The sequence below is a fragment of the Manacus vitellinus genome, unplaced genomic scaffold (assembly GCF_001715985.3).
Source record: "Manacus vitellinus isolate BGI_N305 unplaced genomic scaffold, ASM171598v3 scaffold_11_pilon, whole genome shotgun sequence".
NCBI lineage: Eukaryota > Metazoa > Chordata > Aves > Passeriformes > Pipridae > Manacus > Manacus vitellinus.
The window spans coordinates 13,171,461-13,187,087 of record NW_021938895.1 but is presented as its reverse complement, the minus strand read 5'-3'; positions in this window follow the sequence as shown (position 1 = coordinate 13,187,087).

The following is a 15,627-nucleotide window of genomic DNA, read 5'->3' as shown; positions in this document are numbered from 1 at the left end:
CATCATAATTTGACATCTGAATCCCACCATTCCTATTTTATTTGAAAATCATAGTATAGAAAACATTTCAAGGACCAAGATCAGGAACTCTAATCTGCTCCTTCCCATGGGGAGGTGACCTTCTTTTGTGCTTTCCAGTCTCATCTCATCGTGAACAGGGGAAATGCTGCCCTTCTTCCGCTTCCCGAATATCTCATACTGAGGTGAATAGGTCATGCTCCTGAGTGCTCTCAGGAACTCTAAGTGCTATGAGTTAAACCCCCTATCTGGTCAAGAAGAGCTAGAGCCCAAATTTCCTTTTTCCGGTGTTTTCTAGCTACTCAGTTATTGTAGGAAAGAAGTAGGCCACTGCCATACCTTTGAAAAAAGACTTCTGGATCTGCTGCAGGTTGAAGATTACTATATTTCTAATGCAGCTCATAACTGTGACCTAATGACCTAGATTTCCAAGCAGAGATATTTGGATAGTAACTGTTTCCACAAATTTATGTAACTGTTGATACTTTTCCATGTCAGCTGACATGGCTAAGCTAAAATACAAGGTTTATCAGAATGTTTTGGAGTAATTTTGATTCTAAAATATTATTTATTTCCATTAGATCGTAAGTTAAATTTTATCCTCTTCAGGACACAGAACATTTTATCTCAGGGGGCCGCTGATTCTTTAATTCAGGGCTTTATTCTCTCTGCTGGGTAGCTGCATTTAATGCTCAGAGACCTTTCTAAATCCTTACTGTAAGTCACCATTTTGCCAAAACTCTGCAGCTAAAATTGAGAACCCCATGCCACCAAATTTGTAATAACATGCTGGAGATCTATGAGGTTATACCCATTATATCAGAGTAAGGATTTTTCTAGCCTAAAAGGCTTTAACCTAACCAAACCCATGTTCACATCACTTATATCTGAGGACACAAAACCAAAGCTGGAATTTAGGTAGCTGTGTAAGGTGTGGTTCGTGTTTAGCAATCACAGAGGTGAGATGTAAAATCACAGAAATACAGCTTTCTTGGTGCTGAAAGGCAAAGTCTGTCTTTTTAAAGGTATATTAGAAGTGGTACAGAGGCACTTCAATTCAATTAATTTCTGAGGTGACCAAATAGAAATATGGATATTCTTGATTAATTTTTTGTCCAGACTAGGGTGAATCCGATTTCCTGTAGTCACTAGCATGATCTGAATAGCAGTACCAAGTCTCTATGGAGCTAAGTCAACACTGCACTGCTGTGAAGTAGAATTAGGGGATAGTTAAACTTGAAATGTCATTACTAGCCAATAGAGACAATATCCTTTTATTTTACAAACTGTCTGATTTCCCATTAAAAATTTCATATCAAATACATTAGACTACGCTGACCTTAGTGACGAATGTGTAAAGCGTACTCAAGGAGATCAGAAAGAAAAGAAAAAGAAATGTCAATATAAAGTAACAAATATGGATGAAATTAGTTTAATTGTGGTGGAATTCCTAGTGGATTATATTATACTCACAGTAATACTAAAAGAGTTCACCATGATTAATGTTATTAAAGTGTGTGCCAAGCAAAATAACGATTGTTCTCCTTTCACAGGAAAAAAGTTTCCACTTACAGTGTAGTAAGATGAAATATTTCACTTTTGCTGTGTAGGTACATTAACATCTGTAAGTAAATGAATCAGATGCAAGGGTATACATAATATTTTCTAAAGATGATTTCTCCCTATTGGACTCTACCTCTGATGCTCTCCTTTCTTCTGCCTTGACTTCTAAATTTGCATAGGACCTCTTTGTCTTTATTCCAAGACATAAGGGTTTTTTAAAAATCCAACACTTTGCTCTCTCTTCAGTTTGTTTTTTATCCTGCTCTCTTGTCACAGATACAGAAGTTTCTCTCTCTTTTTTTAAAAATTCCTCCTAATTTCTGACCTATTTCAAAGGTCCTGTAGTCTTCTTTCCATCACTTACCACTTAAAATGTCCCTTTTACACTCATCTTGCCTTTCTCTGCCATGAGTCTTCTTATAGGTAAGAAGTGATCACTTTTAAGAAATTTTTTTTTGAACAAGTACTGTACTTTCATTGTACCAGACTAGTCAGGTCATAGAAACAGTCACCAGCTCTATCTTTCTCAATTTTTTTCTGATCTCTCTTATTTCTTCTCTTTTCTCTCTTTGTTGTTTTTTATTGCTTATTGTCTCTTATTCCTGTCTCTTGCCCTCTTTTCACGTCCCTGAGGAAACAAATTCTAGCAGCATCACTATTCTGTTGTTTCACAGATCTGCACTTATACTCTAAACTCTAAGATGAACCAAAATATCACTCTGAGTTTTCCTTCTCTGCCCCGCTTTTTGTCCTCTAGCTTCAAGATTACACCCTAATAATATGCCTAACATATAAAATACATCCTTTGTAGCTCATATATGAAAGTAGGACTGATGTCTCAAATGTTATGACATCTTTTTTTCTGATTCAGCACAACTTGCTGTATTCAGAATAATGCTGCTTTCAGTTCACCGCTCTGTTTCTATTCTCTTTTTGCATCTTTCCATTTGCTGTTCCATGAAACAGCTCAAAAAACATGTTCCTTGTCTTACATACAAGGCTGACTATTGCTAGTTCATCCTACCACTCCCGAGTCTTGAGAGACCAGACTCGCCTTCCAGTTCCTAAGTCTCACATTTTATTTCAGGCTTAATTCTTACACTGATACTATTATAAATACTCCCCCACAACTTAAATATCCTCCTTCAAATACAACTTTTGTATATGAAGATGTGTAACAACAGAATGACCAAAGGTGACACAAGAGCGCTATCTACTGAAAATTTTGTATGGTAATTTCCCTACACAGTTTTATGTGTGTGTATATATGCATGTGTGTAACTGCTAGCTACCATCTAAGGAGTCTTTCTGTTGTACCTTTTGCAACCAGACATGCCTGTCTCATATTGGCCTTTTCAGCCACCAACGTGCTTGCAACAAACGTGGGTAGAGCCCTTCCCAAATCTTTATTTGCAAAGCCTAGCCATGATGATGAACTGCTAGCCCAAAATTTGTGCTTAAGTCTTCTTAAGATCTTTCCATTAGAAAGTCCTTGTTGTATTGTATTTTTCCACCTTCTAGGAAAAAAAATCATAGATCATAACCAAGCTCATACCTAATATAAAAATACAAGTGTAAATAGCATTTCTGAGGGCTTTGTTTCAGATATATTTCAAATGTCTGTAGTGCAATGAAAAGATAGATGGCTCATTTACTTTGAATGAGTTCACCTCACCTCAGTTCAGCTACATCTGTGGTAGATTTCTTTTATAGTCAAAAGGGAGAATAAGTACTTCTAGAATGTGATTCACTTCCTCCTAATATGGATGTCAAAACTTGGTATATAGTAAGAACGAAATCCTACACTGCTAATGTTCAGTTGGAGTCTTGCCATCAGCTTCAGTGGGGCCAGAATGTATCCCCAAATATGCTAAGAGCTTTTTCAGAGATAAATTCAAATCAACTTTCCAAACTCAACAAAACACACCAAAATCTTAAGCCAAACCCAGCAGAAGATCCAAAATCAATATAACTTTTCCAATATTATAACTTCTAAAGTAGAAAACTTATAAATTTCCACTTAGAATGTGGCAAGAAGTAACAGTGACATGCTAAATAAATATCTAGCTAAGTTACAATTACATATTTTAATCAGACACAGAATTTTGGATTCCATCTGTGGAAAAAAATAGATACCAGTCAGCAACCAAGCCACTACCTCAAAAAAACAATTAATATTCATTACCTATATAATCCTAATCAAATTAATTAATAAGCATATATATTAGAAACAGAATTACTAAACCAAACCAACATTTCTTTTTTTCACATCTCATATCCTCAATGTCTAATAACTCAGTCTAAGACATTTATTTGTAATAATTAGTATCAGTGAAGAAAAATTTCTTAGTAGAAAAGCTAAAGACTGGAAAAGTCATCAAGTTGCAGCTACTGTTTTTATCTCATGCCAATTTCTTCCTCAGAAAATGATTAAGAAGAAGTAGCAGAATATTTTGTGAAATTGTATTATTAAAATTGCAATAATAATTATAATTATCATCTTGTCACAATATCTCTGGACTACTTTCTGTTAAGCCCCACTTGAAACATAAATAATACTTCCAAATAAACTGTTATCATCCCTAAATGAGTGTGACAGTGTATCCACTCCCGTCCCCAGGCCGCACTCTGATCTGAGAAATGCTTGCTAGTCCTTGGCCTTGACGAACAGCACCTGGGCTCAGGTCCTCTTGAGCTTATCGAAACCCTGTCTGTTCCCAGGAACTAGTGCTGTCTAACAAGCTCCTGCTTTTTAATAAAGGGCCTTGGAAACTTATTTTTCTTGCCTTAATAACAACCTAAGTAGAATAATATTTTCATTATCAAACTTTCAAAGAAGGTTACCGACCAGGATTGCCGCCAGGATGGAAAATTACTGTGACTAAAGCCCATTCTCTTTTGACTCTATAAACAGCAGTCCACAGTGAGACCCTGTGAGCTCTCCTGGACTACAGCAGGCTGTGGCCAGCAATCTTCCCCTGAGTGGGATGCACCTCAGAGCCAGCAAACTCTCAAGTTTGCTATACTTGGAGGAATTCTGAACAGACAGATCCTGGGCTGATACCCCCCTTTCCTCAAGGCTCAGCCCTTTGCCCATTGAGAAGACACAAAGGCAGATGCATCTGAAAGGCATCTGAGTACTTCATTGAATTCGAGGAGAATTTTTCACATGTATTCCCTGTGCAGAATCTTTATGTCTGTGTGCATGCAAGTGTGAATATGCTATAGCAAATGTACTAGGAATGTTTTTCTCCTAGATTCTTAAGTACTTTAAATTTGTAGTAAGTCAGGCCTGTAAGTGAAGTACTGCTGTGATAAAGCAAATTTTATATGAATCCTTTGCTAAATCATTTAACTTAAGCTATCAATTAAGTGCTGTTAAGTCTAAGTGCAGTTGGGTCTTTAGACATAAGCTGTTGGTCAAGTCCAGGCTCAGGTTAGTACGGGAGTCTACTCCGAACCTTGTGACTCAGCAAGAGGGTCTTCCATATTCCTTTTTATCCATACCCTTTGCTATCCATTTTGCTACCCTTTCTCCCCCCCCAGCCTCCGTGTAGACAGTTTTGGGTTTATTTTGGTTGGGATTGATTGATTTGGGATTTTTGTTTGCTTTTTCTCTGTGTGCTTTAACCATCGAGTAAGTAGTAGAGTGAATCTTGCCAACAAACTTTCTCATGCTTTTGCTTTTATATTAAAACCAGTTTTGCTGATACCTTTGTGGGTAATTCCTTAAGTGAACCTAAAACACTAATTTGTGACAATGAGGAGTAAAACTCAAAATGTTATGTGTGAGGACAAAAAACTTTTTTTCATAGTTTATTAATTTATATATGCTTTGCTTCCCATGTAAATCTTATGCTTCTCAGGACAGGATCACAACACTGTTTATGAAAATAGGTAGCAGATTGTACTGGGTTTGACTGGGATAATTTTCTTCATAGTAGCTGGTGTGGGGCTATGTTTTTGATTTGTGCAGGAAACAATGTCAAAAACCCAGGGATGTTTTAGTTATTGCTGAACAGTTCTTGCAAAGACTACAAGCCTTTTCTGCTTCTCACCTCACCAGGAAGGAGGCTAGGGGTGCACAAGGAGTTGGGAAGGGACACGGTTGGGACAGGTGACCCCACGTGACCCAAGGGATATCCCACACCATATGGCATCATGCTCAGCATATAGAGCTGCAGGAAAAAGAAGGAACCACAGATAACATTCAGAGTTACCACATTTGTTTGCCCAGCTCACAGTTACATGTGATGGAGCCCTGCTTTCCTGCCTGCTGATGGGAACTAGTGAATTAATGGCTAGTTTTGCTCGGCTTGCATACACAGCTTTTGCTTTATGTATTAAACTGTTTTTAACTCACCCTATGAGTTGTTTCACCTTTACTCTTCTAATTATCTCCCCCATCCCATTGGATGGAGTAAATAAGTGGCTGTGTGAGGCTGAGCTCTCTGCCAGGGTTAAACCACAACACCTTATGACATAGATGTGGCATGATTTACTCATGTTGCAGGAATAATATTCAATAACATTCATCTCTGGTTTCTTGCTTTACATGGTTTAGACCACAAAATCAGGAAAACCCTGATTAAGCCACTAAGATGGCTTTTTATACAAAAGATGGAGACCAGTAATCAATTTAAAAGACCTTTCTTCAAAGTGTTACCCTATTTCAGAAATATTAAAAGGAGTAAGGAAATCTGCTTACAGTGTTGGAAACTTGTTAAACAAAAGAGATAATCATTAAAAAAACCCATAAAATATACTAAATCCCATTGACAAAGGGGGACGGGTAAATATTCAACAACAGGAAAAAGTATAAAAGCAAGTTCAAATGAGAACCATAAGTTCCACAACAATCTAGTGGGGGGAAAAAAAAGGACGAGACCACAAGTCAGTTAAATACTGATTCAACTCAAAGGCTATCAGTTGGCACTGAATGATATATGAAATCCCAGAGATTGCCAAAATCCAAACCAGCATAATATTTAAACTGTAAAGGGGCCCTGCTGACCCATTCCAGAGTTTTCCTTCTTTTTTAAATTATAGGTTGGCCTCCAAGGCGTGCTTTGGCCAAGCACTCTAAAGAAGGGATTGAAGCATTTTTTATTTGGAATCATCTTTTACTTAAAGCTCATACTTCCCTGTTCAAAGCCTAAGCAGAGGCTGTATTGTCAATGCACAAGAGCAGCAGAGAGCAGACAGGTTGTGCACACTGTTACTGTGCAGATATTTTGAGTCACGCTTTTTGCAACTGCTTTTCGTTGTTGAAGTGGTACAAAGAAGCAAAACTGCCCCAGGGAGTCTGGCCTTGAGAGTGGAAATTCCAAGGACATTGACTAAAACTTATACACACTGTTAAACTGGGAGGAAGCAAGCTATTATAGTATTTGTGTTAGACATCAGCTGAAAGCAAACAATTTTTTTTCACCTAATGGATTAGTATAAAAATTCTAAAAGACTAGAAAATGCTGCATAAGTGACTGAAGCTTATTATCATACCTATGTTTTTAATGTCTGTCAATTATATCGAGGAACAGAAGGATCAAAATTCCAAGATATGGCAATTTATGTGGTATTTGTGGTCTCACACCTTAAAATTCTGGAAATAGCAGAAAACAGTTTGTACTCTCAAGATTTATAGTCACATTTCTAGACTTACAAGGCTAGCTAACTATGTTACAGACAAGCCCGAAATAATCCTCAGTTCTGGACATCTGAAAACCACAGATCAAAATCAGTATGCATGGTCTGTAGTTCTATGCTTTTGTAGTTTGGATGAATTATCTAAATCAAACATCCAAGGCGTCAACAACAGGGAAAAATCAACCAGAAACATATGCTGTTTTAAAGATTTTCTTCCAGCTGTTTAGGGTAATAGAGAGGTGGTTCCTTCGACAAATCCACAAGGACCTCTGTTCCATCCCAGAAAGCAACCAATAGAAGGAGCAATATGGAAATAATAGTGAAAGCTGTCCTTGCTATCCTCTTACACACTCGCATTTTAGGATAGTGTTTTCTTTAAGTGGTGACAAGTACTGTCTCTCCCTTCTGTCTCTGTATGGGGATGGCACAGTCCTGTCCCACTTTTTTTTTTTTAATGAAACTAAACACTCTAATCTAGAACCTCAAAACGTATCTGTTAAGTCTCAGAACAGGATAGAAAGGGGTTAACATTTAAAAAAATGTTTTTTTACTTTCAGAAAGTAAAATACAAAATTTTGAGCAGAGTCCTAAGAAATCTTATTGTAGATGTTAATATATATATATGTATATGGATTATACACTTTTTTACATGAAGTTGAAATCTGGAGATGAGATCCAGCAATTATTTCAGCTGCAGTCTGTAGATCCCTCTCTCCCAAGCTGACAGTTTCTAATTTAGGTACCTCATGTAAGTGTTTAAAGTCACATTTATCCATGATACAGCCTCACATTGAATCTTTGCCACAATGGGACAATGGGAAGCTTTAGGTTCAGCAAGCCTGGAAACAACCGTCTTCATGTCAAGGATGCCTGGGGCTACAAAGCTGGGGCACTGTAAAGTCTTTAACCCAGGGCATTCTTGGTCCACAGAAAGTCTCAGATGTCTGCAGGAAAAAGTAAAACTGGAAAGATACCACTCAGGTTTCTGAGACAAGCCAGTTGGAATCTTGTTGACACTACTGCATGTCCACCCAACACAAAAACCTACTTTACCGGAAAACGCCTGACCTGTTCTCTGCAATGCTGCCACACTAAGCTTATGATTACTGAAGTGCTTTGGACTACTACAGAATCACTGAATTTTTGAAGAGCTGCTTATAAGAAAGAATAACAAAGAAACAAACAAAAAAACCCAAATCAAACTAACCAACCAACCAAAACCAAAACAAAAACCAAAACAAACAAGAAACAAACAAACCCAACATTTGTCTTCTTCGAATCACTCAAACTTGAATGTTGTTTTCAGTATAACAAGTCTTATCCAGTGTAAGAACAGGAATTTATATGCAGTTGCATATACTGCCGAGTGTTCCCTAGAAATAACAAGACAGTTTGGAAATGGGAAAAATGTTTGTAAGGAGACAGATCCTTTCTTTTCAATTGCCACATCATAAAGTCTCTCAGACTGTTACAGAAGATGTAGAAGCAGCATACATAAAACTTAGATAATTTTCACAAACCCACTGGAAAGAAATGAGAAGCCACTCAAAATGCTACATTTCTTGTACAGGACTTTGGTGATATTTTCTTCAAAGTACTTTGTCAGCTTTTGCTGTGCCTCTGTATTTTTATTTTTCCTTTCCCTTTATTTTTAAAGATATTTACACCAGAGTGGGATCAGATGCTAATGTAAAATCAGGCTTATAACCTAACTTCATAAAGAGAGGAATTTCTAAAAATAAAACTGAGGAGTGGATTTAAAGCTGTTATAACTCCTCTGACTACTTTTATATATTATATCATTTTACGTCCACAAAGATATACCTACACTTATTTTGCTGAGTGGACAGAGTATGCTGTTTTTCATCTGGCTGGCATATATTTCTTTCATCTTTGTCTAGCTGACAACCTCAGTGTGAGCTACTGGCAAGACAATTAAACAAATTTTAATATGAGGAACAGCCTTGAAGTTGCTGCAGAAGAGTAGGGATACTGAATAACTGGACTGAACACCAGGTTCAACCACAGGCTGCTTGTGTTATCTCTAGCCAACTGGCACTTTCTATCCCTCTTTTCTATCTCTGTAAAAAAGGGGACAATACTGCCCTTTTAGCACCTTCTTTGTTCTCTTTTGGGTAGAAAGCTATCCTTTCCATGTGTGTGTGCATGGTGTCTCTCACAACAGTAGCTGATTAATAGCTAATTAGCAGAAAAAAAATACATCTATATGCTTATTAACTGAGCAATGTGCTTTCACCTGAAACAAAATATTTTGCAGTAACTTAATGATTTGTCATTAACATACCTCATAGTCAGAACCCAATTTCTGGAGAGATGGACAAACAGAAACTACACAGGGCACTCATTTGGAATGCAGAGTTCATATCTGATTAAAAATATAGATCTAGACTTTAGTCTCATAGCAGGAAAGTGGGTTTTTTAGAGTCAAAGTATTTTACCTCATCTTTTGCAACTGTTTGATATCACGTAATTAAATATTCTCTGGATAAGAAACATCCAAGTCACCATGACTCATTTCAGAAACTTAACTGAGGTTCCCTAATTAATAGCTAAGGTATCATCTATACTCAGGAGAAAAGCCTCTTGGACTGTTTTCAGCCCTTTTTGTTTTTTGTTGTTTTGGGTTGTTTTTATTTGGAATAAGGAATTAATCCCAAATCTTTTGCATCATCAAGATCCAATCCAATCATATTTCTTTTGTGAGAAATTCACCAGTTCTTATGACTACTTAGGAAAGTTTAATTTGTAATCCAGAAAAAAAAAGAAAGCCAGAATAATGTTGATGCTTCAGATATTTACAAAAATACAAAAAATCTTCATATTACAAGGAAGTAATAAACAAATCTTTAGGAAAGTGAAGCCAACTCTTTATCTTTAATGTGATCTGTATGGATAACTAAAAAGAATATATAAAGTTAAATAACTCTCTCTGCCCAAAATATGATCTTTCTAAAAATAATGCTTCAGCTGCATCCAGAAATTCTAAAATAGGATTTATTTGTTATCATTGGAAATCATCTCTTGCCCTTGTCATGGGTTAAGATTGGGGGCTCAGAGGTGATTTGGTGCCAGGGCAGGGTTCCCTGGAGAGCCAGTCACCACTCATCTTGTTCACTTCTGCTAAAAATCATATATACACAGCCATCAGAAGCTGTTGGCAGTTTCTGTTGGTGTTTGCTGCGTGTAGGTGTAGAAGGCCAGAGGGTGGCTGGGCTCCTTCTCCCCCCACTCCGGGGGGAAGAGGGGAGCCCTGCAGCCCCAACTCTGCCTAGGCCAGAGTTAGAGACAGCATTGGAGTGAGTGTATGTTTGTGAGGGACACGACTCACAAACAACTGGTAAGCGAGAGAGAGAGAGGCAGGCCTTGCGGCCAGGCCCTCTTCTTCTTTCCCCCCCCTTTGCAGCCAGGCTGCAGAAGGGGCTGTTTTTTCCCTCTCACTGTTTAGTGGGAGTGGTGCAAGGCTCAGCATTGAAGCAGAGCCAAGTGGACGGGCTGATAACGAAACAGCTTGGAGCTTGGGAGAAGAATCCCAGGCAAAATTGGAGACAGGCCAAAGGGCTTGGGAGTTGCCCTGCCAAAGTTTGACCAGGGGCAGCCGAAAACTGACTTGGAGGATGTTGATAAACTGACTAAACTACAGCAGCCTACGGAACCGAGGTATGAGACCGAGAGGGAGACATCACACAGCAGAAATGTCACAGGACAAAGGAGAATGGACTCAAAGCTATCTTCGTGGACTTCATGAAGAAGAAAAAACTTCAGCAAACAGCTGAAGGTTGGTAGGGAGTGTTCAGGGCCCCCGAACACTCCCATGAGAGAGAGACTGTTTACTTATCAGCCTGAAAAGGCTTTTTCCTGAACTAAAGTTAAAAGGAGAAGCTTCGAAGGGACTGATAGAAGTGTAATAATATATATATATAGTTGCTTTTAGTTTGTACAGTATATTTATTTGTGTAAAAAAATGTAAATACTTCCCCCTTCCCCTACAGAAGCCTCCGGCCTGAAAGTTTTCTTTTTGGTGTTGAGATAAATTGTGGGAAGGGGTGGGGAAGCCTGGAAATTGGATTTTGGATTTCTAATGTGGCTCAAACTGCCACAGAGTCACATACCATTTTCCAAGTAAAATAACCTACTGCAAAAATGGTTCAGCAAATTCATTGCTAAAAATAAAAAAATCACCAGGTTCTTAGCCAAATGCTGAAATTAAATTCAGCCTCAACAGTTTGTTATACCTACAAGAGATCTACAAATGTAAGTAAACATTGCGACTGCTTCATTATTTATTCTGCTTTTAAAAAGTCTGAACTAATGTAACATTGTAGTAGCTTTTGTTCTCTTATGGACAACTGAGAACTGGGGGGGACATTATTCACTTGAGAATTAGGAGAGTTATTTTTCACATGTCAAACACAGTAGACAGCACAGTTATTGTACAGAATTTCATTAGCACTGTACTCCTTTTAGAAGCATATATAGTCATGAAGGGTGACAGATCCTTAAACCATTTTGATATTCTAGAATGTAGGGCAGTGATGCATTTATGCATTTATGTATATAGTTTGCATACATATATTATGAAGGAAAATGGCAAGGCTGCCATTCAGAGAGCCCTAGTCAGGCTGGAGGAGTGGGCCATCAGAAGCCTTGTGAAATTCAGCAAGGACAAACATGAGGTCCAGCGTCTGGGAAGGAAGAAACCTTGGCAGGAATACAGGCTGAGGCTGCCAGGAAGGGATGTGTCCTGTCAAGAAGCAGCATGGTCCAGCAGCAAACTCAGGGCCAGGTAGCTGGAGTTGAGGATGACCCAGTACTAGCTGTGCCCTCACCCGTGGGGCACAGTCCCATGGGACTGGTAACAGGGTTCATTGACAGACCCTGATACAGCAAGTGATGAACCAGGGCCAGGGCACAGCCAGTGGCTCCAGCTAGGAAGGGCTATAGCCTGGTTGGCACTGCTGTGATCTGACTGCAGGGACTGTCAGCCCCAGTCTGGGCTGAAAAGGAGTCCCAGAGAAGAAGAGTGGCAGGGGGTCCTGGACAGGAAAAGTGGCTCGGGGTCCCAAAGGAATCTGGAGAGGTCAATTAAACTCTTGATGTACTCAAGATACTGAAAGATCTGTATTAACAGGACCTAGGAATGCTGGTGAACACAAGGTGGACACTGCTCAGCTCTGTGCCCTGGCAGCAAAGAACACCACCAGCATCCTGGGCTGTGTGAGCATTACCTGTAGAAAAGGATTGTTCTGCTCTTGTTAGACCACATCTAGACACTGAATGTACTTTAGGGCCATCAGTACAAGGAAGATACTGTAAAACTGGAGTGAGTTTAGTGGAGACTACCAAGCTATCCAGCGCTGGAGCGTTTGCCCTATGAGTGAGGCTGAGGGTACTGGGTTTGCACATCATAGATCCTTGAAAAGACACAGCTTCAGGGGGGCCTAATAGCAGTGCCCCAGTACTTCCTGAGAGGTTATCAAGAAGACTAAAAGGCATGGTGGAAGGCTAAAAGGCAACAAGGACAAATTGCAACAAAAGAGATTCAGTCTGACTATAAGGAAATTTTTTCATTACAAAGACAGCCAAGTAATCAACAGGTTGTCTGAAAAGGTTGTGCAGCCTCCATTTTGGAGGCTTTAAAGACCTGAGTAGGTAAAATCTGGTGCTACCTGGCCTGATCTCATAGCTTACTCTGCTTTGAGCAGGAGATTGCATCGAAGACCTCAGAAATCCCTTCCAAAATGAATCATCATGTGATCCTATGAAAATAAAGAGCAACAGGCACAAAGAGCTGTTCATGTTCCCAGAACCAATTCATACTGATCTGCTTCCCGTAACAGGCCAAAATATTTACAGGACAGTGGAGGCAATTTCATATGTTCAGAGTTCTGTGTTTTTTCAGAGATCTCACTTTTTAGATGGACAAACTACAGTTCATCATATTATTGCTGCTTATCCTTCCTGTGTGTTCTCCTACCTAAATGCTGGCTAACTAAGTATAAATTAGAAAATGAAAGTCACAACAGACATCCTCCTCAATTTCTCCATTAATTTTTTGCTTCAATATACTTCAGGTTAAGAAATGAAATCTAGTCCATTCACTTGTCACTTTACCCTCAAGCTGGAGGTAGCATGTGTTAGATGCATCAAGAACAGTAGTCATTTCTCAAACACAAGGAGAAGAATTTGACATTGCATTTGGTTCTGATTCAATTGTCCCTAGTAATGCAATTTGATGCCAGTCCTGCAACCATGTGCTTCAGACAAGTATAAAATCTTAGAAATGCTATGAAATAAACACACATCAAAAGCACTTTTAGGATTGCATTAGTGTGCATATTGACTATAATTACAATAATTAGAATATAGAAATTATGGGAGGAAGACTCAAAGAGCACACGAAAGCTTGCTTGTAAACCTATCATTAAAATAGTCAGCAAAAAGTTGGACTGGAAGATCTGGCATGGCCAAAATATAGAGTTTCTTTTAGATGTTTATTTTTCATTATTGACTGCTTGCATTCTCTGGCTTGAGCCAAATTCCACAGAAATAATAGTTTTTAGTCTGACTACCTATGTAATCTCCTTCTAACACTGACAAATAGAGATGGACACCCCCAGAGAATTATTAGTTTCACCTATTGGTACACCTGTCTTAGGAAAGGTTAGTCTGTCTGCTGAAGGCTCCTGGCCATGTCTCCATTGCCTGGAGGAGAAAGTCCAGGAGACTTTCTTAAAACAGATGCTCAGCTTTTAGATGAATTCTCTTCTTCACTTCCAAATACTGATTCTACAATGTGTTGAAAGTAACCTACTTTTCAAAGGTTTCTTGGACATATAAAGAGTTTCAGTCTTTTCTCTTGTATTGCTCCCCTTCCAATTTTGGTGTCACAAGTACATTAAATTACACTTTCATCTTTTTATATAACATATATCAGCAGTGGGGTTCTTCCCTATTCTGCAATTCATTGGTCTTACTTGTAACATTTACTTTTGGTCATTGTTTCTGCATTGGTATTCTGTTTTTCCCCATCTAGTATTTAAGCTATTTGCTTATTAAATGGCACATTTTCAAATGTCTGTATACAATTCTGTATGTATTTTCAATGTGTGTATACAATGAAATGGACTATTTGATTTCTGTAACATCACTTACTTTTCGTAACTAGTTATTATGAGGACAATAATGAAAGCACCTTTCTGACTTCCAGGCGATTTCTGACACTTGAGTTGCTAGTTCAGAGATGAGTCTGACCTGCACTGTGGTGTTAAAGAAATGAATTTCTAGAGTGACTCTTCAGACTTGAGAAGTCTTCAGAGGTGATATGCTCATCTTCCAGGGGAAACAGTGAAAATATTTAAGACTGTAAAAATGTGCACATTTTAACGCAAAGGCTGACTTAAACAAATGAAAAAATGTTAAAACAGTAGAGAATGCTCTGGTCGTGAGCCTGTTAACTGGGAGAGTTTAGTACGTTATCAGGTGCTGTGAGGGCAGTTTGGACATATTTATGTCTACACCATCTGCTGTCCTATGCCCATAACTCTCCAAAGCAAACCTGCTGTTTGACATGAGATTCAATATGGCTATAACCTACACCTAATAATCGGTGACTGATATCTGATATTTCACATTGATGCTGTGATGTATGCTACCTGATGGTGAAGGGAAATAATACCTCCTGATTTTTTAATGCAGATTAATAGCAGGGATATCTAATTAGCAAACATGCTTCACAATGTCATATTCTAGAAAGCTCAGATTTACTCTAAAGCCTTAGGCTGTGATATATGGGGTAATAGAATCATAGAATATACAATCAATAGTTATTGATCACTTAATATTCTGTCAAGTCCATATCCTATGGATATTTTAAGGTGTTTGTCATACACAGCATTTAAATTCTTCCTAGCATTCTTAGAAGAGACCTCAAACTGTCCAGCACAGTACACACTGCTCACTCAGCTGTAAAATGATCAGCTTGCCTTGGAATTCATCTGCTGCTCCTTGCCATCCGACCCAACAACCTTTCCAGCTGGAACAGTTTACTATCACCATGGAAAACCAAGTGTCCATTCCCTCAACACCAGATGTCAGTCATCCTCTAAAATCCATCTAGCCTAGAGGGGAGGTACATTTAGTTCCTCAGTGCCCCACAGGACAAAATGCAAAATGTCAAATGGCAGAGCCTTCCTCAGACTCTCAGCCTAAAATCAGGGCTGTCATACCCTTGCAGAAGGTAGAAGCAGAATAAGTTCTGCTCAGCCATATTTGCTGTCTGCCTTACAGAACATTTTCGTCTACACTTAAAGCTTCAACTGAATCCATTAGGAAGAGAACTGGGGCGAGAGACATTTCTAATTCATAACATATCTAATTTCT